We start from the raw sequence: 25,893 nt of genomic DNA, 5'->3' as shown, positions 1-25,893 counted from the left end.
TCTACTCCAGCCACCGTTTTGTGCAAGGGGCCAAAGTTCCTAGCCCCGTGCAAGGGCACAGAACCCTCTTGGTCCGAGGTGGGGCGGAGGGCCCTCACAGCTCACGCAGGCTCTGTACCAGCTTCTGCAGGCTGCATCACGAGCAGCTCACTGCCAGGGCAGCACATGTTCACACAGTTGCATTGCCGTTGTTTACAGTAGACCCCAGGGTGTGGGATGGCTGTCATGCGGTTTTGGTCGCACTTCCTGCAAACCTTCAGCCTGTGAGGGTGGGTGCTGGCTCTTGGGTTCTCTATCCCGCTCTGGAGCAATCTGGCCCGACCCCCCTGTTACAGTGGGACTTTGTAAATCGGATAGGTTGAGTCTTTGGTGATACTTTGAGCTGCTGAAGTCAGAGGGTGGCAGAGGATACAGTCATTAGTTTTCTGTCCAGCATCCATCTCAGTGACAGGAAAATGTTCAATAAATGATTATGGAATGAGTAAATCAAAAGACATACAATTTCTGTGTTCAAGATGCCACCAATCAACAAGAAATAAACCGATAATTATCATATGGGGCTGACCAGTTCGAGGAAAGAGTAGGGGTCCAGAGAAGGGGTATCCAACTCAGCATTGCTCCTTGGAAGAAGGAGCCAAAGGGCTGAGTCTCTTTGGGAACAGCTTGGTGGGCTCAGAGCAGTGGCTTTCAGTTCCGTGGGTGTCAGAATCACCCGGCAGGCTCGTTACAACAGACTGCTGCACCCTTGCTTAGAAGCTCTGATTCAGTAGGCCCGAGGTGGGCTCCAGGTGATGATGACGATGCAAACCACTGGTTTAGAAAATTGCAAACAGTTCTGGTGGCTGGAGGCAGGACGCAGGGCGTGGTAGGGCACTGCAGGCAGAAGCCCAAGGAGCCGGGATTTCACTGTGGAGGCTGTGGGGAGCCAATGGCAGGTTTTACAGAGGAGAGTGGTGGAACCCCGTTTGCCTTTGGAAATATTACTTCGGGCGAATATGGAGGATAGACCAGTGGTGGTCCCAGGTTGTGGGCCAGAAGACCAAGTAAGTGGTTAATTTTAGCCCTTCAGGTGAGCCCTATAAGCTTGGAATAACAGGGAGAGAAGGAAAGAGCACCAGAATGTGGGGGCCGATTGGAAGTGGGTGGGGAAGAGAGGGAGGAGCCACTGAGGACCATCAGATTTCTGGCTGGGTGTACGTTGGAACTGTGCTGCTAAACACAGAGAGAAGTGGGTCTGAACAGGGCGGGGGAAAAGAGCAAAGGAGGTAAGTTGAGGGCAGGACATACTGAATTTGAGATGCCAGGGAGATATCTGGGTGGGCCTCTGCGGTAGACAGTTATACTCAGAGGTCTGGAGGCCAGGAGCGAGAGTTCTAGTAAGCCATCCCGCCCCTCTCCTTCCACCACTTCCATTTGTCTCCTTTATTATTTGTTTGGATCAAGCATTGTATTTGTAAAGAAACAATATTAGTTTAACCTTGGAGGGGCTTGAGGACAGGATACTTTTAAAGATGTTTTCTCAAGAAAACAAATGTTAACTTTATTGATTGGGGGAAAAGACAGAGTCGAAGTATGTACTAGTCTTCTAAACAAAGAAGAGGTTAATACAGCCACTTTCTGTCTGAGAGGCCAGTCCGATTAGGCTTTAGTAACTTGAAAGGGTCAGATCACTTGACTGGCCTGCAGACCATATGACGAACAGCTGAGGCTAATTAGCCGGTTGCGGGTTTTTACAGAGTTGCCTGATTTCGAAAGTTGATGGAGCAAACCGCTTTTCAAAAGACTCTTTTGAAAAACTTTTGAAGTAGGTGATTCTGACTTTAACATTTCTCTTTGTATTAGACAAAAACTAAGCTTTTTGAAGAGGACATGTGATTGGAAGTTGTCTAATTGTTGAAGTGTTGCGAACTCCGGTCCCTGAAGTCTTAGAAAAACAACCAAGGATTTATACTTTGTCAAGGTATGGCTTTACATTTATCTTTTTTATTTTTTTTTTTTGAGAGGTTTTGAGTTTTGCCATGTCAATTTTGAGGTACTTAAAGTGTGTGCAGTTTAACATAGAATACCACTGCACATATTAGTGGTTTTTTATTTTATTTTATTTTATTTTTTGAGCATTTTTTTAAATCACAGACTTCAAGACGTCTGCTAAACTTGTTTAGTTTGGAAAGTGTATTTTCAACGGCCAGAGAGTGGGTATGAATACTGACTGCATTTTCCCTTTCTTTTATATACTCTAATAAAGTAGCTGGTTTTTATTCTCAGATAATATGTTGATTAAGAGAGCTGACTAAAGAATTAAGTTGTTCCAAGAGTCTTGTTCATCCTCTGAGGATTTTATTCACGATTCAAACTTATTGGGATATTGTTTTTAATATTGTTAATAGCTTTAATGGAGGAAAACTTTATGTTAAGTATGTGTTTTAGTATAAGGCATATTTTATAAGGTGTATTTTTCCTATGAATTAGATTTGCCTTCAGATTATTAATATTGACAGGTTTGGTGATGGCATTGTGGTTATGTATGGCAGAGTCCACAGATTTGGGGGATAATTAGTGTGCAGCCACGAGAGACCTGGGTGAGGAGTGTGATGGCACACACGGTTGTGCGGTCCTCTCTACTTTCGGATTTGCTGTGCTGCTTGTTTGCTAGGGCTGCAGAGCAGAGTGCCGACAGCTAGGGGGCTTAAACAGTTGGCATTTATTGCCTCACAGTTCCAGAGGCTAATAGTCTGAGATCAAGGTGTCCACAGGTTTGGCTCCTTCTGAGAGCTTTGAAGAAAGAGTCTGTTCCAGGCCTTTCTCCTTGGCTTGTTGATGGCTGTCATCTCCCTGTGTTGCTTCTTGTCACCTTCTGTTAATGCGTGTCCGTGTCCAGATTTCTTCTTATGAGTACACCAGTTATCCTGGATTAGGGTCCACCCACTTGATTATCTATCTCTCTAAAGGCTTTCTCTCTTTTTTTTTTTTTAACGATTTTATTTATTTATTTTTAGAGAGAGGGGAAGGGAGGTAGAAAGAGAGGGAGAGAAACATCAGTGTGTGGTTGCTTCTCACACGCCCACTACTGGGGACCTGGCCCACAACCCAGGCATGTGCCCTGACTGGGAATCGAGCCGGCAACACTTTGGTTCACAGCCCATGCTCAATCCACTGAGCTATACCAGCCAGGGCTCTCTAAAGGCCTTCTCTACAAATAAGGTCATATTCTGAAGTACTAGGAGTTTGGACTTTAACATACAAATTTTGGGGCAACACAGTTCAACTCATAACAGATAAGTTGGAAAGATTTCATAATAACACATTTTAAAGATTTGCCTGCAAGTTCATTCAATAATCATTTGTTAAGCTAAGAACCTAGACTGTGCTGGATGTTGAGTGAAGATGAATGAGACATGGTCTCTGCCCACTAACACAGGTTTAATCAAATGTATGGATGTAACTCCTGTGTACGTGTTTACTTATCTCTTCCACTGAGCTGTGGCCACTTTCACAGTTGGGGTCCTTGGGGCACAGTCAGAGTCCTGGCACATGGGCATCCCCGTATCTTTTGAGAGGCACCTGGAAGAGCTCTCTTACCCCCCAACACCCTCACAATAGGCTAGGAGAGTGGAAGGACCCTTAACATTCATCTAGTAAAACTGCCTCATTTCACAGATGAAGAAATTGAGGCTTCAAAGTGCTAAGGCCATTTGTCTGATTAGTGTCAGAGCCAAGGCGGTGTCTGACTTTCACTTAGTGTGCTGACCAATACCTCGTTTTGTTTTCTTTGCCACAAGTTCATGCTTTTCATCTAGGACTGAACCCAGAGTCCCATTATGAGAAATCACTGTGGGAAATAGCCTTGATAAGAAGCTGACATTCTCTGTCAAGATTCTTGGATTATAGGTACCAAAGGAAAAAAAGCTTTAGAGTGTTTATTCACGAGGGTGTTTCATCCCTAAACAAAGGGGTTTAGTCTCATCTTGGCTGCTTTTTTTCTGTGTCTTACATTTTTACCTTGTTCTTTCCAGGCACAGTATTCAGTGGCCCAGCAGCCATTAGAATACAAACAACAGTTTTTCTTCTTTCTTGCTGCTGCCCACAAGACAGGAACTGTGGCAGAAAGAGAATGCTGATGAAACCTTGCCAAACAACAGGATGGCACCATGGCAACCAGGACCTGCACATGTTGGCAGGTCTCAGAGCCCAGGGCTGCCTCCCTTCTGCCCCCTCTAGACCCTCAGTTCCTGAGTGTGCAAGGAGGAAATGCTCACCACTTCCCCCTGTTTCTGTTTTCCCTTTTTAGGATTAAAGCTTCCTGAGATATCTGTCCATCTTTTGCTATTATTATTTCCTTCTTCTTCTCTCTGAACTTGGTTGATTTAGAGCTAGAGCTCAGGGCATGGCATACATGATAGCTGATGAGTCATATAACATGCCCATTAAAAACCAAAGCTGATTTTTGCAGAAGCCATTGTTTTTTGTGCTGTCTTGCAATAGGACAGCTTCCTGCTTTCTTCTGTGTTTCCGAAGCTGCTGTGTCTGGGCGGGGCTCCTGCCCTCTGGGCAGGGCAGACAGCTGGATTCTGTAGGGATTGGAGGGTAGGGAGGTAAAGAATGGGATGAGGGTGCTGCCTGAGAGGTGAGCTTGCATTGTCAATGCTTCTCTGGAGGCAGGAGCCGCTTAGCTCCAACAAAAGCTGAGAGCATCAATTTTTTGTTTTCCCCATTTCATACTTGATTAGGCTTCTCTGCTCCCTGATGTAATCTGCACAGGGACCCTTTAGCTGTGAGTGCTAGATTTGTCATTCAGCAATATTAAATGGACCCACTGTTTCACAAGAAGAAGGTCCAGACTGTTTCAAGCTCACACCTCTGTGTTGTGGTGACTGACCCAGCTTAGGGACTATGATTTTAAAAATCTCCTTCCTAAGTGTCTTTGGATCCCTCTTACTGATCCTTCCTTCCCTCTCGGACCTCTCTTCACTCTAATTGTCCATCTTATCTTTCTCTTTGCCCCAAGAAGTCAACTATGTTGGATGACTCTAAAATCCATATTGTTAACCCTTATTTTTCTTTTGAGCCCTACTTCAGTTTTCCAAATGCCAGGTAAACACAAGTCCCCGGAAGTCCCTCAGACACGAGGGACATTTAATTGGTCATGTGCGAGACAGTATGATGTAGTTGAGAGTATATCTGGGCTCAGATTTTGGCTCTGCCTTTTACTGGCTGTGTGACCTTGGAGAACTTAACCTTTCTGTGTATTAGTTTTTCTCATCTGTAAATTAGAGAGTTCCCAGGGTGTTGTAAAGATTAAATTTGTTAGTATTTTAAAGGGCTTAGAAAAGTACTCAGTAAGCATTAGTTATAATCATCTCAAGTCATCTTTCCCTCTTACTTAATGATAATACCATTCATTCAGTTACCAAGCTGAAAGTTTTGGTTTTCTTTAATGCCTATACCAATCAGTTAAGAAGTGATACTGATTTTTCTTCCTCCTAAATATATCTTGAAATAATCCCTTCCTCTTTATCCCCACCGTCATCCCCATTGACACACTCCATCATTCCACATAGTCTCCTGATCCTCTGTCTGTTCCCAGTCTCCATGTGGCTGCCACAAAGATCTTTCTAAGGCGCAAAGCTCGTGTTCCTCTCCTTCACGAAAGCCTGCAGTGGCTTCCCTTACCCAGAGGATAACACATAACATGTCAGTGCCATATAAGAGCCCTTACAGGCCTAGATTCCAAACTCCCATCTTTTCAGCCTCTGTTTGGACACATCCTCTCCTGTCCCCATGCACCCATTAGCCACATCCATCTGCCAAGTCCCCTAAATGCATCATAAGCTTTTTCTGTCCTAGTGAGTCACCCCAGTACTTGCTCCCTTCTCATGGCTCTAAGCCTGGCCTGTGTTTTGTACTTGAATGTCAGACAGCCCTTCCCTAATTCCATCAAAAGGCAGTTACACCTTTTATGGGGCTGGCATCAATCCATTTTGTTGTCTATTCTCTTCAAAGGATAGTGCTTATTTGACATATGACGTGAAGTCCTTTACCACATCATCCTGTGGATTATTCAGTACTTTCGGCAGTCCTAACTAGCACAATACGACAAGAAATAAAAAAGGTATAGAGACTAGGAAGGAAAAACAAAATGGAATATTTTTAGCTATCTAACAAATTATTAGAATTAGTATAGCTAAGTAATAAATAGAATGTGTGTGTATATATGTATATATATATCACTCATAATAATGACAACAACAAATAAAGTATCAATAAGTCTAAGGATCTTCATGAAGAGAATTTAATTATTGGCAACATTTTTAAAGCATTTAAAAGACATAAACATATGGACATGAATAGGTAAATTCAATATTGTGAATATGTCAATCTTCTCAATTCCATCTATAGATTAATGCAATCCCAATCAAAATCCCCTTATGGTTTCTGAGGAACGTAGATGGAAATGTGAAGGGTCAGGAATGTCCACAGTAAAGTGGAGGGGGCTGGTCCTCCCAGATATAGAGTTGTATTGTGAAGTCATAGTAATTAAGGTCTTGTGACATTGGCCCAGGTGTAGTGCAAATGGCCAAAGGGACAGAAAAGAGAGAGCCTTTAAACAGATCTTCCCACATATGTTGAATCACTGGGGAAAGGATAACTTTTTTTTCAATGAATGGTGCTATGACAATTAGATATCCTTCAGAGAAAAACAATGAAAGTGGATCCTTCATACCCCTTAACAAATTACCAATGGATCAAAGACTTAAATGTAAAAGGCAGCACCTTTCAGAAATAATATAGAAGAATATCTTTATCACTTTAGCTAAGGAAGGATTTCTTAGGCATGATATAAAGAGAAATAACTATTAAAAATATTGACAGATTTGACTACTTGAACATTGAGCCATTAAAAAAGTGAAAAGACAAACCACAAATGGGAAGATGTTTGCAACATGTGTAACTGACAAAGGACAAGTATAGGAATATATGAAGAACTCCTTCCTGCATGTCCACAAGAAAAAGACAACCCAATAGAAAAACAGGGAAAGGATGTGAATGTATTTTTTCCATCAGCAGAAACTGAATGTCCAACAAGTTAAAAAAAGATGCTAAACCACATTAACAATCGGAGAAATGCTAATTTAGATCACAACGTGTCACCATTTGGAGAAGTCTGACAATAAACACCAAATGTTGTTGAAGATGTGAAGCTGGGAGTGTAAAACGCTACACTGAACAACGATTTGGCATTATTGCATGTTTCCGAACATTCATATACCTATGCCCCAGGAATTTCACTCTTTCTGTCCCCCAGAGCAGAGCCTCCCCTTCGGTGTGCCCTGAAGTGGTTCAGTTGTGTTGAGATATTGAACCCCTCTTCTCTCAGGGTGGATGGGCAGGGTCTGGCATTGCTGCAGCCCCCAGATCTGTGGCCCTTGATCATGAGCATTTGCCCCCGTTTGTCAGGCGGACAGCACGAAAAAGGCTGGGAGGCAGTTTCCTGGAGAAACTCTTGCTGGGTGCATCAGGAGACACACACATGCATATTTACTGCAGCGGTGTTTTAAATGACAGCCAGAAAATGGGGGATGTGGTTTAGTTAAGCTAATTCTCCTCTCAAAACCCACAGGCACTAAGTAATTAGAGAAGGTTTTGGCATGGTGTTTCTTAACATCAGTGGTAAAAAAAAGTGGCTATTTCAAGCCAGATGAGAAAAAGGCTGAAGGAAGATATTACTCCTGACCAGTATGCATTTCCATTACCATACAGTCAGCTGGGTGTGTAAGAGGTGGGAAAGGTCTGCGTTTTGAATCTGAGTAGATGCCTTAATAAAGGCTCCCCGAAGGAGAGAATGCTGTGGAGCCGGTGACACCCAGTTGTTGTTGCTGACCTTTCCCTCTTGCTTACCGCCAGGTAAAGTATCTTACGGCAGAGGAATGATGTCTGCAAATGAAATTTCATCAGAACAACAGGGCCTGCCCATCAGGTCCCGTGTGATTTAGTTTGGCTGAGAGCACCCTTGGTGTAATCCTTGGTCTTACGTGTGACCTTGCTGTGATCCTTGGTCTTACATGTTCTCTATGCTGTGGTTTGGACAGTCACATCCTTCCTTTTGGACCTTCACTGTTGGCCCTTCTGCCTCTGTCCCAAGGACAGAGATCAATGTGGGCCATAGGGAAGGGGGATGGTTTTCAAGCATTTCTCTTTGACTGCTTCCCCATAACACTCAGTATGTCTAATCCAATTTCATCATTTCTTCACTCCAAAAATATGATACCCATCCTCAAAAATCTTATGCCCACTCCAGCTTTCTCCCCTCCCCCCGTTTCAAATATCCTGTTTCCATCTGCAACACCATTTTCCTGTCCTGGTCACTCAGCTCCATTCTTTGGAGTTCTTTCTCATGGTTTGCTTTGACTTCCGCCCAGTGTGGCAATGCATTCTATTAGTTTTAAATTAATGCCTCATAAATATCTTCTTCCTGTTTGTGGTTTGTCTTTTCACTAAAAAAATATTTTATTTATTTTTAGAGAGAGGGGAAGGGAAGGAGAAAGAGAGGGTGTGGTTGTCTTTCGAGCACCCCCTACTGGGGACCTGACCTGCGGCCCAGGCATGTGCCCTGACTGGGAATCGAATCAGCAACCCTTTGGTTTGCAGGCCCACACTCAATCCACTGAGCCACACCAGCCAGGGCTGTCTTTTTACTTTTTTAATGGCTCAGTCTTCAACTTGTCAAATCTATCAATATTTTTAACAGTTATTTCTCTTTTGTATCATGCCTAAGAAATCCTTCCTTAACTAAAGTGGTAAAGATATTCTTCTACATCATTTCCTTTGTTTCATTTTCCCTGCTGCTGCTCTTGTTTAGGCTTTAAGGAATGAGAGGGGAAATAAGGGACAGCTGCCACCAGGACCCCATTTAAATTTCTCATGGCTGTACTCTGGACTTTGAACCTAAAATTATATAGCGCAGAATGTTTGTGTAGGGAAGAGACCTCTCATTTCGTATCTGAGGGAACAAGGCAGGAGTGGGTGGTGACCCATGCTGGTAGCAGAGCTGGGACTAGAACTCCACACACTGATGGGTTGACATCTAGCCCTCTCTAGCTTGCCACATTACCTCATAAGCATTCCCTTGAATTTATAGTTGTAAATTTCTCTTGCCTCTCTGACTGTAAATTTTGAGAGGAAGAGTGATATCTTATTGACACTTGTAGCCCTTGAGGTAGTAACAGGGCGTGCTCTTATATCAAACATGCAATCTTTCCCATTCCTCACCATCTAGCTAAGACCTCCTTGACTTTGAAGGGGTGCAGCTCAGGCCCTGGTTCCTGCTTGAAGCCTTGGCCAGTTAGCTCCCTCTTTCTGACCTCCCAGGGTCTGCTTGTCATATTAAACCCCCATCTTACATGTGGCCAGTAGTTTACAGTTTATAAAATGCACTCACATACTGTATCCTTTAATCCTTCCAATAGTCTTGCTGGATAAATATTGCCATATTGAGGAAACAGGCTGGGAGAGGTTACATGACTGGCTGTAGGTCACGCAGCTAGGAAGTAAGTAGCAGAGCTCAGGTCTTCTGACTTCAAGCCCATTTCACTTTTGCTGTCCTGTGCTGGGTGGTCTTGGTGGTCTGCCAGACAGCTTGTTTCATGCTTATCTTGTCTTACTTGTCCTTTGTTGACAATCAGCTCATTTTGTTTCCTCATCCCAATGACCAATTTTGAGAGGAGTGGCTGGATCACACATTTTTTTTTCATGTCATTCATAGTTGCTAACACAGTACTGGGCACATAGAAGTTGCTTATCAAACACTGTTGAGTTGAATGCAAGTATAATTTAATTTACCAAAAAAGAGCAGCTATCAGTGGAGCCCCAAGACTGTTTCTGGATCACTCCTAAATGAAATCAACAGAGAACAGAGGGAACCAGAGGAAGGAAGAGGCTGTTAAAGAAAGCCAGATGGTAGACACAATTAGCAGTTGAGTGACAGCTGGCCTATTGTCAGTCCACTGGTGAGTGGTGGTGGAGAAGAATACACAAGTAGACTGTGTTCCGGAAGTATCAAGTTTTCTGGAGAGATGAGCACTCATGAGATGGGAGAGGGGTACTTAGAATTAGCATAGTACCCACACAAGTTAAGCAAGATGAAGCATTCAGACAGTGAGAAGACATTGGTTAAAGGAATATCCAGAGTAGGGTAGGCTTATGAGGATGGGTTTCCAGGGGAGCAGGCAGAGAAGCATTTGGCTTAGTTCCTGATCATTCTGTTAATTACTGAGGCTGCGACAAAAGGAGCATAAATAGGTGAGGATTTTCCATTGAAACTTCCCTCTGCTTTCCCTACTATGGCAATCTGTAGGGCTCAACCCTAAGCCCTGGAGGACGTAAGTGAAGAGAACCCCAATAATTACACGTGCCGTCTCTGCACAGAGGTGTGGAGTGATGACCAGCTCCGTGGATTTTCTCGTGCTGCCCCATTTCACCCGTTCTTGTGCATTTGTCCCACAAACCAGTGAGATGCTTGAGAAACTCTGATACTCTGACAAGTAAACTATGTTTCCAACTCTGTGTTTTCTGAAAAGGGTCACAAAAAAATCCACTGGCAGATCTCATGCCCCACATTTTGGCTTGAAAAATCATACTTTATCTCTTGATACAAACATTTTATATCTAAACAAACGTGTAAAATTTCTCCACTAGCATGCATGTGAAAAATGTCTAATTTCCTAATAGAAGTGTACACATGTTCTTTTATGAGCTCTGGAGAACACAAGATCAAAGGTCTTCTAGATTAGAAGTGATAGAACTTTAATACCTGTTCCTTCCTGTGTCAGAAATGTTCATAGTTTAAAAATATTTTAGAGGAGCTAAAGGAAACCCAACTGCTTAGAGGTGCCAGCAATTAATGGAGATTATTTCAAATTAAATTTCTATGCAGAATAATTTTCACTATCATGTTCTTTACAGTAGACTCTAAAATGTAAATATATAAAAACTTGTTTTTGGATATTCACATATAAATTTTTAAGGTGATTTCTCATTTCTGGGAAAATTGATTAATATCATTGGAGTTTATTGTTAGAAGTTTTAGTTTATTTTCACTGGTAGTTAAATAGCAACTGTATTTTTATGTGATATGCAAATACATATGGGAAAGTTTAACTTATTGATATTAACAATTGGTATTGACCATTGAAAACATCATTAAAAAAAAAGAAAACACCATTTTTTAAAATGTAAAGATAATTCCTGAGGTCAAAACATTCCATTTATAAACTTTGGCAATTAAATGTGTTGGTATGTGGAGATTAACTTTGTGTTTTATTTTATTTAATTATTTAATAAATTATTTATTTATTTTTAAGATTTTATTTATTTATTTTAGAGAGGGAAAGGGAAGGAGGAAGAAAGAAAAAGAAACATCAGTGTGTGGTTGCCTCTCTCACATCCCCATCTGGGGACCTGGCCTGCAACTCAGACATGTGCCTTGACTGGGAATCAAACCGGTGACCTTTTGACTTGCAGGCTGGTGCTGAGTCCACTGAGCCACACCAGCCAGGGCTAACTTTGTATTTTAAAAAGTGGACTTACTAAACTACGATTATGGAATTATGAGACAGATATTTGTGTGTAGTTTATAAAACCTTTCCCACTACTTTATAGTCACCTCTCTCATATGTAGAATCTCATTTCATCCTCATTAAAAAATTATTTAATAGCACATGTTTCTTTAATTTCCTCCTAACACTAAAACAAAATTTCTAAAATTGTTGCTTATCAATTTCTTATAAACTTGTGGATAGTTACATGTCCATGGTGTTCCTTTCATGTGCTTTATGACCCTCTTGTCTACAATTTTATTTACCCTCTTGGCTTCTTGCTGATTTCTACTCTCTTTGTGAACACAGAATCTTTATCCTGTTAGTAAATCTATATTGAAATTTCTTTATTCAGTTTTTCTTTTTCTTTTTTTTTAAACAGGGCCCTCTAGATTCTTTGAGTGATTGTCTTGCCCAATCACTGTAGCCTTTATATTCGTAGCCTCCTACTTTCAAATGTCTTCCTCAGAGGTGCATTCAGAAAAGAGGGGCTTGGTTCCCATAGATGCCTTATCTCAGGCTTGGCTGATGTCAAAGACAAGGTATGGCTTTGGTGGGCCAATTTGTAACTTGGATGCTTTGATTTACATCTGTCCAGGGCATGAGGAAGAAACTTAGTGAAGGAACCTGGCTGGAGCAATTAGGGGGAGCTAAGAATAGAGGAAAGCAAGTGGATGGAATACTTTGCCCTGACTTAGAAGGTGTCAACTAAAAAATAATATTGACTAAGTATCTTTCAAAAGGATTTATTATGGAAAACGAAATGGTTGCAAAACAAAATAAAACATGTACATATTTCTAATTTCAAAAAAATAAAAAATAATAAAAAAAAAGAAAGAGTTGCAACCCGGTGCATACAGACATAACAAGCCATGTGCACTCTCTGGCCTGCGTGCCAAGATGAAGAAGTCTTTACGTAGGGGAAAAGGAAGTTAAGGGAAGGGGAGGTTTGAACCATTGAGCTTTATTATAAACATAGAGTTTTTCCTGTAGGGTTCTTGGTGATTCCATAGGGTACAAGAACATCCATAAGCCCTGGCTCCTCCCGTACACCCTCCCAATGGATTATGTTTTCTTAAAGTTCCAATTAGTCTTTATCAAAGGAAAGAGAATCACTGACTTTTGATGATGTGACAACTACTTGAGCCTTTTCTAGGTATTGTTTCTGCTGCCTTTGATGAGCTAAGTAAGGGTTCTCACCAGTTAGTACTGGCAAGGTGTCCCCCTGATTTCCCCCCCAAATCCATAAGCCACTTCTCCCCTTTTTGAACTTATTTGTTGGTGTTTGACTTTGACCACCTGTCTGGGACCTCCATTTGTGTTTAACCCCTTGTGGCCTGGAATTGGTTCCATGCTGCTTTAGCATGAGGCTGCCTACCTATATCGGTAGGCAACACTAGGGGTTGTTCTGTTCCCATCTTCCCTACGACTTTTTCTCCTTTCCTGTAGCTTTCTTGGAGTTTTAAGTAGCAATGGTTTTATGTACAGGCATACCTCATTTTATTGTGCTTTACTTTATTTTACTTCACAAATTTAAGTTTTTTACAAATTGATGGTCTGTGGCAACCCTGTGTCAAGCAAGTGTATTGGTATCATTTTTCCAATAGGCTCAGATGATGATTACCATTTTTATTTTTTAATATTTTTTAATGTGCAATTAGCATTTTTAAATACTAAAGTATTTTTAAGGTATGTTCATGTTTTTAGACAATGCATTTGCACACTAAATAGACCACAGTATAGTATAAACATTACTTTTATATGCCCTGGGAAGCCAAAAAATTTGTGTGACTCACTTTATTGCAATATTCACTTTATTGTGGTTTTAGAACCAAACTGGCAATATGGCCACAGTATGCCTGTAAAACATTCCTCATAATATGTCCATTAGCTGCGACAAGGAGTTCTATGGATAAAATGCAGGGGTGGGCAAAAGCAGGTTTACAGTTGTAATACAAATAAATAATACAAGAATTAATAGATAATAAAATGAGAATAAAAATTGTGTTTTTTGTGCTCACAACTGCCAACCTACTTTTGCCAACCCCTGTAATACTAGCAATGTTTATTCTGAATTCATAGAAAAAAATTAAGTTAGTGGAGCGAATTTTGTTTTTCTACCATTGGTATTTGAAAAAAAAATTTGTGCCTCTCTCTCTATGTTATTCTGTAATTTAGAATCTCTATGTACTGTAATTTAGTATAAAGTGGTTTCTGACATAGCACAAAATAAATACCTTCTTTTTCGGACTATATGACTCACTGGACCATAAGATGCACCTAGGTTTTAGAGGAGGAAAATAGGAGAAAAAATTTTGAAGCAAAAAATGTGGTCCTGCTCCTGCCTCCCGTGACCCCGCTCCACCGCCGCCCCCCATACCCCTCAGTGACGCAGGTAAGCTACATTCAGACTATAAGATGCACACCCCTTTTCCTCCCAAATTTAGAGGGGGAAAGTGCATCTTATAGTCCGAAAAATACAGTATACTCTCAATTATTCTAATTTGCTATATCAACATTTTGCTAATGTTCTCCAAAGACTATCTTGACTTTTAAGGGTTCCAACCAAGTATACATTCTTGAGTCCATCATGACTAATCTGGATATATTTTCTAATGGCCTCAGTATGTCCTTTTAGATACAGGAAATATCACCAATGTTGCTGGTTACAAATACCTTCCCAACAGTTCCCTTTATTATTAAGGATGCTGGTTTTCTGTCCTAAGCGGTGGTGCTGCCTCTTGGATCTTTTACGGCCAGTTTGGTCTAGATCTTCCCAGGGCTATCCAGCCCTTGACCCACAGCTCTTCTTTCCTCATGAGTGACCAATGATTATTGTCCCCAAGACTCTTTCCTATAGACTTATTCTCTCAAGCTTTAGGCAACCCTTCTTGGATTTCTTACTGGGACACCCAGTACATTTCAGGTTTCCCTCCCAGGTGAGAAGAGTCCTAAGGTTGTGGTAAGTGGAGGAGATCTGAGAGGTAGCATCGTTAGGAGTTTTTTAAATAAAAAAGCCTGGGAGACCTTATAAAAGAATTGTCAATCTAAGGTGTTTAGGTAGCCAGCAAGTGTTTGGGCACAAAGCTGAAGGCAAATGAAGTGGTTCAGAGCCAGGCTGAACATAGAGCTTTGTGTACTGGCTTTCCAAGTGTGTACAGTGGAGCTCTTGTTAGGCCCTTGTTGGGTCCACAGGCCTTGGAGGTGGGGATCTTACCTTCATTCCTTTCATCGGAATGGTTCTACTTTCATTTGTTTTGTACGATAGAGTGCCACGTAAGATTTTACTTGAAGAAACTTGCTGTAGAAGTTGTGTCATCAGCTGGACCAGAGCTCTTTCCTGAGGCAATCTAAGATTTGCTGCGATGGCGTTGTGTAGGCTTCTGAGACTCTATGCAGTAATATCCGACTGGCTGTGAAGACACTGATCTGCTCTGAACTCAGAAAAACTCTCACATTTACAGAAGTCAGACAGGAAGCTCCCCAAACATAAAATCACCTACAGTGTGATCTATAATAAAATGTTATGAGGCAGCACATTGTGCTCATTCCTCATTGCTCGGTTGACCGTCCTAACAGGGTGAAAGCAAACATGGGCTGAACACGTGTCGGAGCCTGGCTGTCGTTCATGGAGTGAATCCTTTAATATTTTCACAAGAATGGACACATGAATCTTCTTTAAAGGTTTATTTTATTCTCATTTGAGAGAGGGGAAGGGAGAGAGAGAGAAGCATCGAACATCCATCTGTTGCCTCCTGCACGTGCCCAAGTGCCCTGACTGGAGATCACACTGGCAACTCAGACGTGCCCTGACCAGGAGTCTAACCGGCGGCCTCACGGTTTGCGGGACAATACCCAACCAACTGAGCCGCACTGGCCGGGGCCACTGCATTTTTTAAAAAAGGAAAGACAAAGAGAAAAGGCTAATGCAAATTATAGCCTTTTCGATTAATGACACATTTATAAGAATTTCAAGTAACATGTATGTACTAAAGGTAGAAGCAAATAACTTAGCAAAACAGCATAAATGAACAATTTGGAGGTCTCCAAATCTGATATAGAACTAATTTGACTATGAGAGTTTTTATTCCAATTAAAAAATCAACAATCATGGGACATTCATAAAACTTAACTCATCTAGCAAATCCCTCAAAATCTGATATTAAGGAGACCACACTTACTGACAAAAATGCAATAAAATTACAAATCAACAACAATAACAAAAAAGCCGACGGTGATCTGAGAGGCTGATTTAGAAATTGGCTTGATGGCTGCACGTACATTGTAGTTCTCAGTCCTTTTGCATAGGCAAACCTAAGACCCACCCCATTGTATAAACAGCTGCTGATAGAAATGCAAACAGTCTGTTCTAAGAGTCTGCATACTGAATAGGAACGAGGGAAGACTTCTTGAGAATCAATAAGAAGTATATCTGATTAGACATTGTCCATTAGGTAAGTTTCTTTTCGTTCCTTTGGATTCAGCTATTAAAGAATATGATACTTAGGGAGCGGTTCAAGAAATGTTATAAATATATTAATGGGGAGACTATGCCTGACAAGGCCCAAAAGACCCATAACTGGCTGTCTAGAACTTGTTGCCTCCTAATGAGAGAGGCTGAGAATCCTAGTATTATTATTTTAGTGGTGTGAAAACATCAGGAAATGGATTTTCTTTTCTGAGCCTGTTTTAGTGGGTTTTTTAAATTAAAAATTTTCTATTTCTATTTTTTAAAATTTTATTTGAAAACTCTAAAAATTGAGGTATTATTGGCCTACAGCATTCTAAGTTTCAGGTGGAAAACATAACGATTCAATATTTGTACACATTTGTGCACACCGTACATATTTGTATGGTGAAATGATCACTGTAATAAGTGTGGTCAGCATCTGTTGCCGTGAGTAGTCACATAAAGTTTTGTGTGTGATGAGAACTTCTAAGATTTCCTCTCAGCAGCTTTCAAAGTGGAGGCAGCTCTAGGGTAGCTGCACAGTCCATAAGGAAAAATCTTTATGACTTTGACTGGTTGTGGGCTGCAGTCCTGGAAATTCATGCATCATAGATGATGCGGTGGCATCTACAGGTTCTATTAATAGCTGCCTGGAAGTTGATTCCAAGCTCCAATATACATTCAGGACTGTGAGAAATCTCTTGTTAGTCGGCCCACAGCTATTAACTAATTAACTCCTTTTGTCTCTTGTCTCTCACTCTCCAGCCTGCTGTAATTTAATGTAGAACATCTCAGAAATTTTCTCGTCAACTCATATTCTCATTTTTTTAAAAAGGCAGTGATAGAGGAGTGCTCTCTTACTCAGTTACTGCCAACTGAAGGGATAGTTGTCTAATTATTTTTGTTATTTGGACAGTCATCCGCAACAGGTCTTGCTTCTTCTAACTCACAGTCCATCCTAAATTTTTTCTTGGACTGAGAGAAGCAACATTGCTTCTTCACAAAGTGAAGTGGTTTGCCGCTTGATTTGTTGTGTTTCCCAAACAGATTGACATCTTTCCTATATTGCAGCACCTGAAAGACTTGAGGCAGGTAAGCTGCAGGTGGGAGCCAGTCTGTGTTGGTCAAAGGCCTTCCTATGCATGTCCCATGTTCTGGGAGGACAGGTTTGGCAGAATCCCAGACTCCCTGCCTAGGTCAAAAATGGAAAGGTGTTCTGTGTTTTGCAACCATGAAATGCACGTTCTAATAGCAAGTCCTTTGGTGCTACTTGATTTGTAATCCTCACAGTCCTGAACATGTGAGCAGCACTGTCATTCCTAATATGTCCACCGTTGAGTCTCAGGCCTGAGGGTTTGGTGGCACTCGGACATAGCCTACACTTCTTCACTTGACCTCTCAGAGCTTGTCAACAGCAGAATTCCCTCTGTCACTCCTCCTTTTCCACTTTTGGAAAATATTGTCAGTCCCCTCTTTGAGTTTTGTAAAGTTTCAGTGTCATTTTTAGGCTGTAGTGGAAAAAACACCAGGCCTGAAGCCATACGATTAGTGTTGAAGCCTTAATCTGTTGTAATCATAAGAACAGCTATGATATATTGATCTCCACCAGGCATTTTGCTGCTCACTTTACACAGTAGGTGGTGGTGTCCTGTTGTTTGAATTTAGGAGATCCTGACCCCAACACCTGTTACCACCCTCTCCTATGTCCCCCCAAAAGCAACCGCTGAGTGTGAGTAGATTTGATAGATTTTATACTTCTGTTGGATTCTTGGAGCCGTTCCTGTTTCACGGTGTTGTTAGGAAGCACATTTAACCATGGGCTGAACATTCCATGCAGTGGCATATGGTTGTGCCCATTATGAGGGTGCTGTCACATTATTTGAGGTATTGCTCAGCAAACCAAACAGCCACTCCTATTGCTACTGTATTGCCTATACTTTGCAAATGACATGTTCTCTAGTGTGCCATTTTTCCTGTTACCTATACCTATAAACCAAGAGGTACTTGTCACAAACTGTAAGCAATATAACACCCAGTGTTTTGGTAAACTTACTTTCCATAAATTCCTATAAACAATCGTATTCTGATCATAAAGTATGCTAGGGCAACAAATAACATCTTTTCAGTAAATGAATCAATGGTCTCCATAAATTAAAAAAAATATCCAGTATCTCATTTGAGTCATTGACAGTGGTCATCCAGAAGAATATTTTCTGCTTTCAAGAACTGTTCTGGTGCCCCTTATTTCCTAATGTGTAGTTGCTTCTACTATTTGTTTACTGGGTTATGTCGGTCCCCTACTGAGGTAATGTTAACATTCCTTTATTATGGTCTTTTCTCTTTAATACTGATAAAGAATTTGCAAATGCCTGAAGGAAGCTTTTGCAAATGAGGATATGTTTGGATGTCCTGGCAGTATTTGGATATCGATATTTAATTCAACAGTGTTTACAGATAATTAATTTTTTCTCTGAATAGCTTGGTATGTTGGAATATCACCATCTGCTAAAACTTAGCCTTTTCACCTTAAGTGAGGAAATGAAATATTCCTGTGTAGCAGCACACATTAATATTAAGCTAAAAGATATGCAAACTTAGGTCCTGTCGTTTTGTATCCTTGAATATGTCCCCTCACTGTTAAGGCTGGATCTGTGATATTACTACAAAACTCTGTATGATAGGAATGCATTTATGAGTCATAGGTTGTCGGTGAATGTTTAATGCAGGTACAATTGAATACTCCGAATTTTGATAAAAATCAAACTCATCTTTCAATGAGGAGATAAGGAAGAGCTGGATTCCAAGTTCCTTCTATATTTCATCGCCACTTGATTTCTGTTTCTCTCTCTGTCTGAGATGTTTGCACAAACAAGAAAAGCTTTTTGTTTACAATTTTACGTATTCCCCTCTCAACCTATCTACTCGCACCTAGACCGGAAATTGAGAGGAGGCAGCTCATGGGCGCCAAGGGCAGAGGCGTCCCCTCTTGTGGAAACGGGTAGTCTCACTGGTGGTCAGTACACATCCTGCTTTCGTAGTGAGAGTGGACGGGTTGCGCTTCAGGCTGTAGGAATTGCAGGGGCCTAAGAGGGTCGTAGCCCCGGGTAAACACAAGTTGCGCCTGCTGATATGCAGTATACATATACAATGATATGCAGGGTACACTATACAATGCCTCTTCTCTCCTGCCCCACTCTGTGTGATCTCTCCTCCCTTTTCTGCTGTCTCTGTTACATGTGTCCTCCACTGTGCCAGGTATGGCCAAACAATGGTGCCACAAAAAATCAAGGAAAGCCTACTGCTTTTTAACATTAAAGTTAAAAAACACCAAAAGACTTTGTAGTTCTATGCCAGTCATTGGTATATGAAACTTTTTTCTCCAAATGCATCCCTGGATAAGGGGACATTAAAATGTTTGAAAGAACATGTGGCAATATAGTTCTCGAAATGCTGATGTTCTGTGCTGTTATTGGAAAAGTAATATTGTCACATGTGCCTATTTCTACATAGAAATCAGGCCAGGACAACTGAAGTCCATGAACTATGTAGGAACATTGTAATATTTTATTAAGCATTCTAACAAATTCAAAATATTTTCTGGTAAAATATTCCTCACAACATACCTTATGTTTCTCTTCTTAAAACCTTCTCTTTATTCTCTATTGAGCTTTATATTTTTATTTCTTTTGCATCTTCACATGAATGCCAAAAATGTGACCTGTTCACATTTTCATCACATTGAGAAAGCATCACTCTCTGTATAGTTAGTGTAAGTTTGTACAGAAATTGAGTTTCTTTAAGGATCATAAGCAGATAAAGTAAAACCATCAATGTTTAGTACTGTATATGGCACATGGTAATTGTTCAGTTCAGTTAATATTATCCTATCCCATGGGCGATAGAGGGAAATTTTGGCTTTTAAGAAATGGCTGTCCTATCTGGAGGAATTTTACAATGATTCCGCCGTGATAGGGGATCCAAAGGTTGGAGCCTATGACTTTAATAGGAAGCTTCATGGGGAATTTGGGCTATGCTGTGTGTGTCTGTGTGTGTGAGCAAGGGTGAGAGAGAAAAATAGATCTTTACCCTTTGCTCTTAACTGAGTATGCTCTTAATATGCTCTTAACTAAAACCACTCTCTTCTTATTACCTGAAAAACCAATTAAAGTACATTTTATTTTTTAAATAAGGGAGAAAGAAGATCATTGACTTTCTCTCACCAGCAGTTACCACCACTTCAGACCTGTTGAGGAAGTGGGTGTTCCTTGCTTTCTATTGTTAATCTGATGAGTGAGGGTGGAGAGCCCTTTGAAAAAATATTTGTGTGAGGAGAGACAGAAGTGAACTGAATAAGAAAGTCTTTTGCATCTCCCAAATTGGGGTGTTCTTGACTTTTCAGGAGACATTTTCTTAAAGTATTTAGGCGCTACTTCAGGAAGGTACAGGTTTAAAGAAATGACCTCAGGTTCAAGTGTTCTTTATAGATCCTATTTTTTATCTTAGTGAATTTTAGTTTAGGACTCAGTTCTTTCTTAACAGTTCCAGAAAAGGACTATTGTCCGCATATTGACCCTTGGAAGCTAGATTGTAGATGATGATGTTAATAGCAGTTACTACTTACATAGAACTTACTGTGTGCCAGGCACTGTTCTAAACTTTACATGTGTGTGCTAAATCCATCCTCACAAGAGCCATCTGAGCTAGGTTTACTGTTGTGCCTCATCGTAACTAAAATGTGTTGATGGTGCATTTTTGATTTTGTTAGAGGATGTTAATCGAAGTTTTTCCCACAACTGTATCTCCAACGCCACCTGATATATGTATTTTTAATCTTCACCTGAGGATATATCCACTGATTCCAGAGAGAGAGGAAGGGGGAGAGAGTGAGGGAGAGAGACAGACATCATCGCAAGAGAAACATTGATCGGCTGCCCTCCTGCAGTACCCCCACTGGGTACGGAACCCGTAACCTGGGCATATGCCCTGACTGGGAATCGAACCCATGAACTTTTCAGTTCACGGGTTGATGCTCCAACCAACTGAGCCACACCAGCCAGGGCCAGCACCACCTGATTTAATAGCAATTGCTAGGTGTCATGGATTGTGAGACTGTGAAATATAAGAACCACCCCAATTTTAAAGAAGTTAAAATAGGGAAATGTATGTACATTAGAATTAATAAAATAAGATAGCATTTCCATTTTACAGTTGAGGAACTGGAGACAAAAGAGAAAAATTTCCAAAGTTATATGACTGGATTCAGATCTAGATAATTTGGTTCTAGAGTCCATGCTCGTAACCTCCATTTTTTTTTTGTTTTTCAACAATATGTTAGAGTTGAGCCCATGCTAACATGTAGATAGGCTGCCCAAGACCCGGTTACTGATCCCCTCTTTGTGGCATCTGTGCCAGAATCTGCGGCACCAAGATCCTTCTGAAGGAAGAAGTGTGTATGGTGTTAACCATCTGCCTCTAGGGCTGTGCTGAGGGTTGTTACACTAATGCGTGTGAAGTGCTTGACACCAGGGCATCGGATGGAGGCTTCTGACCCTTTTTTAGCATCAATAAGCTGGAGTAATTAGTGGAAATATTATGCAGAAAGTGTTGTTTGGGTACCCCAAATGTCAAATTCTGCACTGTATGTTTATACTCTTTCCCTCTCTGTTCTAAAATGCTGACGTAAAAATAATTTATATTACCTGGGTATAGGTTTGATCCCCGGTCAGGGCATATACGGGAGGCAACTAGTTGATGTTTCTCTATTAAATTGATGTTTCTCTCTCTTTCTTTCTCCCTTCCACTCTCTAGGATCAATGAACATATCCTCGGGTGAGGATTAAAATTATAATAGTAATTTATGTTATTTCCATGCTTGGTGAGTAGTCACTTCTTTCTGAAAAAACAGGCTCCAGAAGAATACTTAGGACTTGAGTGACAAAAAATAAGAAACAAAAATAATTTTTTATATATCGATGGTTCTATATGAAAACCTACCAGCAGTTGAGCCTTAACGTTAAGTTACCTTCCCTTAGTGAAGGGAAGCAGTGGTGAGACAGACACTGACGGGACTGCAGGATGGGTTTGAGGAAGTTTGCTGTGGTAGGATTGTTTCCTGCTGGAAGAGGGAGTAATTCCATTAACTGCAGGATCTGACTATCTGGACTGCAAGATAAGGAGCCTGCCACCACCCACACGCTGCCCAAACCCTGAAAAATCCTCTTTATCATTTTGAAGACTTGGCTGTTCCCTGACTCCTTTTATTTCCTTGCTGCTTCCTTAATCTGTAGAATTCTGGTCTCTGCTAACCCAGACCAGGCTGGTCCCTGTGGCCAAGTTAGGACAAATACTACATAGCCTCCTAATATGCTAGAAGTTTCCTCAACTTTTTTCTTTTTTTTTTTTTGTCCTGGACATGATTATTTTGAGGTAACAGTTGGACATCTAAGTTTAAGTGTCAGGGAGAAGTGAGTGTGAGCCTCAGTGAAAAAGCTGAGGTTAAAGATACATATGTAGGCAGCATTATTGATAGTTTTTAAAGCCAAGAGCCCAGGATCTAACCCTTAGCACCTTATTTTTAAAAAAATTATTTTATTATTGTTCAGTTACAGTTGTCTACATTTACTCCCCACCACTACCCACCCCCCACCCCAGCCAAACCCTCCTCCCTACCTTGCTTCCACCCCCACCTGGTTTTGTCCATGTGTCCTTTATAGTTATTCCTGAAAACCCTTCCCCCCCTCCCCCCCCCTCTCCCCTCTGGTTACTGTCAGATTACCATATGATCTCACCTTTAACTGGAACCTAATCAACAAAAGAAAAAAGCAAGCAAAATATAACCAGATACATTGAAATTATGAACTCTCTATTTCATTGTTGGATCATGGATCGTGTTTTGCTGCCAGGTCCCTGAGGTGAAATTGGAGGTGACTGCTCAACCAAGGAATCCTGAGTCATTCATCACACTTTCCCCATCGTTTATTGTACCCTCCTCTGCCAGCACTCCTGTCTCAGTATACAGCCTGTGTACTGTATTCTACCTCGGACAAGCTGCTCAACTGTAGAAAGAAACCTTACTGTGGTAGAAGTAAATGTTTGGTCCGGACTGATTACAGTTGAAGTAATTACAAGTAAAAATTTAAGTCTATTGGTTTAGCATTATGGACTAATTATTATGTTACTTTTCTAGTCTTGAACTGTTTGAACATCTAATTACTTGATTTGGACTGTTCTGAACTAGTAAAGACCATTTTGTAGGTGACTTGAAGTAGTTACAGGCAGTTTGATAAAACTAGAGCAAGTACGACCTGGTTGGAGGTATATTTAATTGGTCAGTAGCTTGATTCAGTAAAATATACCGTACTCTGAATCAATCAAACCTTCTGTGAACCAGTCAGAACCTGCTTGTCCAGGTCTAAACTTACTAGAGTGAGCTAAAACCAGCCTGAAGCAATTTAAACTGTTAAAACCAGAACCAAATAATTTTGGTTAAATATATCTGGTTGTATCCCGGGTGGCTCTAGATCAGTCAGAGATAGTTTTATAGGTGGAAACTTTTTTATCTCAATTCTTTCACTCTGAATAGTATGAACCATTCAAATTATTGTGAACCAGTATGAGTTTGTTAAAATGGATTGCTGTGTGTGTTTTATACAAATTTGAATCTGCTTTTAAGCTGGTTGTAACTCTTGAAATCAACATATCTATTTAAAATGGAACTGGTTTGAACCAGTTAAAATGGAATTAGTTTGAAAGTGATCTTTGTTGATTTAGCAAACTACTCTGAGCCAGTCGCAGTCTTTTGTGCTCTAAATATATGTTTTAAGTCTCCCAGTGGCAATTTCAGAAATTGTTCTAGGTCTTCAGAGCCAGTCTGATCTGTCGAGGAGAAAGGAGAGAGCTAACATTTACTGAGTACCTAGGTATGCCAAGCATTGTGCTGGGCTCTCTGCAAAGAGTAGTCCATTTAATACTTAGAACAGTGCTGTGAGGTAGTGTAGATTATCTTTTTTGTAGAATGGAAACATGAAATACAAGACTTAAAGACATGGTATGTGGGAAACATGGGATTCAACCCATGTTTGACTTTAGAGGTCATGTATTAAGCTTCCTTGTATGACATCATACCTAGTTGCTTTTAAACCCAACATGCATCTGTAAAAATGTGAGTAATGGACCCAAAGTTTGGGCTAGACTGGACATTGGGCTTGTGGTTAACAGACCTGTGTTCTTGACTGTGCATATGAGTTAACCTTTCTGGGTTCTGTTTTATCCTTTAGAAGACTGAACCCAGAGAATGAAAGGTCTGAGCATTTATTTTCAGGTCAGCAAGGCAGATCATTGTTTAAAGGTGCAGTCTGAAGAGAGCAAACTATGTTTTGTTTTAATGGTGGTAGCTATACCTTCAGTTATAGTGTTTGGTTTGTTAACCCTTCCTTTAGGATGGTTTGGTTTGGGAACAAACTCTTATGTACTGCTATCAACATGAATAGAGAACAAAACCCACAAAGATAATTTGTATACTTACATGTGTGGTTCTTCTCCCACGATAACTAAATACATTAACTTTAGGTGCAACAGAGATAGTTTCATCTGGTTCTAAATTCCACTCAGGTGGGTTTAGAAAATTGTAGAATAGTGATGCCATTGATGACAGCATTTTTCTCTTGTACCTTAAATGATATGAAAATATAGTTTTAGAAACGACCAACATTTTTCAAAGGAAATGTAAAGAAGAAATAAGGGAGCCATGGTGTCTTCTTGCACCGATGTCACTACAGAATTTGGAGTTGCTTTCTGCTTCCTCATTCATTTTGAGGGGAACCCCCCAAATGATTAAACATTATCTTTTTTTAAAAAATTTATTGTTATTCAATTACAGTTGTCTTCATTTTCTCCCCATCCCTCCACCCCACCCCAGACAACCCCACCTCCCCCCCCTACCTCCACCATCCCCCTTGATTTTGTCCACGTGTCCTTTATAGTAGCTCCCGTAAACCCCTCTCCCCACTGTCCCCTCCCCACTCCACCCTGGCTATTGTTAGATTGTTCTTAATTTCAATGTCTCTGGTTATATTTTGTTTCCTTTTTTCTTTTGTTGATTATGTTCCAGTTAAAGGTGAGATCATATGGTATTTGTCCCTTACTTCCTGGCTTATTTCACTTAGCATAATGCTCTCCAGTTCCATCCATGCTGTTACAAAGGGTATAAGCTCCTTCTTTCTCTCTGCTGCGTAGAATTCCATTGTGTAAATGTACCAGAATTTTTTGATCCACTCATTTGCTGATGGGCACTTAGGTTGCTTCCAGTACTTGGCTGTTGTAAATTGTGCTGCTATGAACACTGGGGTGCATAGGTTCTTTTGGATTGGTGTTTCAGGGTTCTTAGGGTATAATCCCAGCAGCGGAATTGCTAGGTCAAAGGGCACTTCCATTTTTAGTTTTCTGAGGAAATTCCATACTGTTTTCCACAGTGGCTGTACCAGTCTGCATTCCCACCAACAGTGTACTAGGGTTCCCTTTTCTCCACATCCTCTCCAACATTTGTTTGTTGATTTGTTTATGTTGGCCACTCTGACCGGTATGAGATGGTACCTCATTGTGGTTTTAATTTGCATCTCTCTGATGGCTAGTGATGCTGAGCATCTTTTCATATGTCTGGGCCCTCTGTATGGCTTCCTTGGAGAAGTGTCTGTTCAAGTCCTTTGCCCATTTTTTAATTGGGTTGTTTGTCTTCCTGGAGTGGAGTTGTGTGAGTTCTTCATATATTTTGGAGATCAAGCCCTTGTCTGAGGTATCCTTGGCAAATATGTCTTCCCATAATGTTGGTTCTCTTTGTATTTTAATGCTGTTTTC

The 25,893-nt window shown here is 40.8% G+C and overlaps 1 protein-coding gene across 6 annotated transcripts in view; it reads left to right on the top strand.

Annotated features, from left to right (window-relative positions):
• RAB27A (RAB27A, member RAS oncogene family) overlaps positions 1-25,893 on the top strand; it is a 65,955-nt gene that overhangs the window by 15,017 nt on the left and 25,045 nt on the right. For 3 of the 6 annotated variants that reach the window (XM_053928829.1, XM_024568317.3, XM_045201965.3), the window contains exon 2: positions 1,843-1,960. The gene's annotated coding sequence lies outside the window, so the exon portion shown is untranslated. Of the gene's footprint in view, positions 1-851; positions 1,044-1,167; positions 1,266-1,842; positions 1,961-15,946; positions 16,046-25,893 lie in introns of those variants that run through there. The other 3 variants (XM_045201964.3, XM_045201962.2, XM_045201966.2) reach the window with 3 other exon arrangements.

This window comes from Desmodus rotundus, chromosome 7 (genome assembly GCF_022682495.2).
Source record: "Desmodus rotundus isolate HL8 chromosome 7, HLdesRot8A.1, whole genome shotgun sequence".
NCBI lineage: Eukaryota > Metazoa > Chordata > Mammalia > Chiroptera > Phyllostomidae > Desmodus > Desmodus rotundus.
This window is presented reverse-complemented; position numbering and strand designations above follow the sequence as displayed.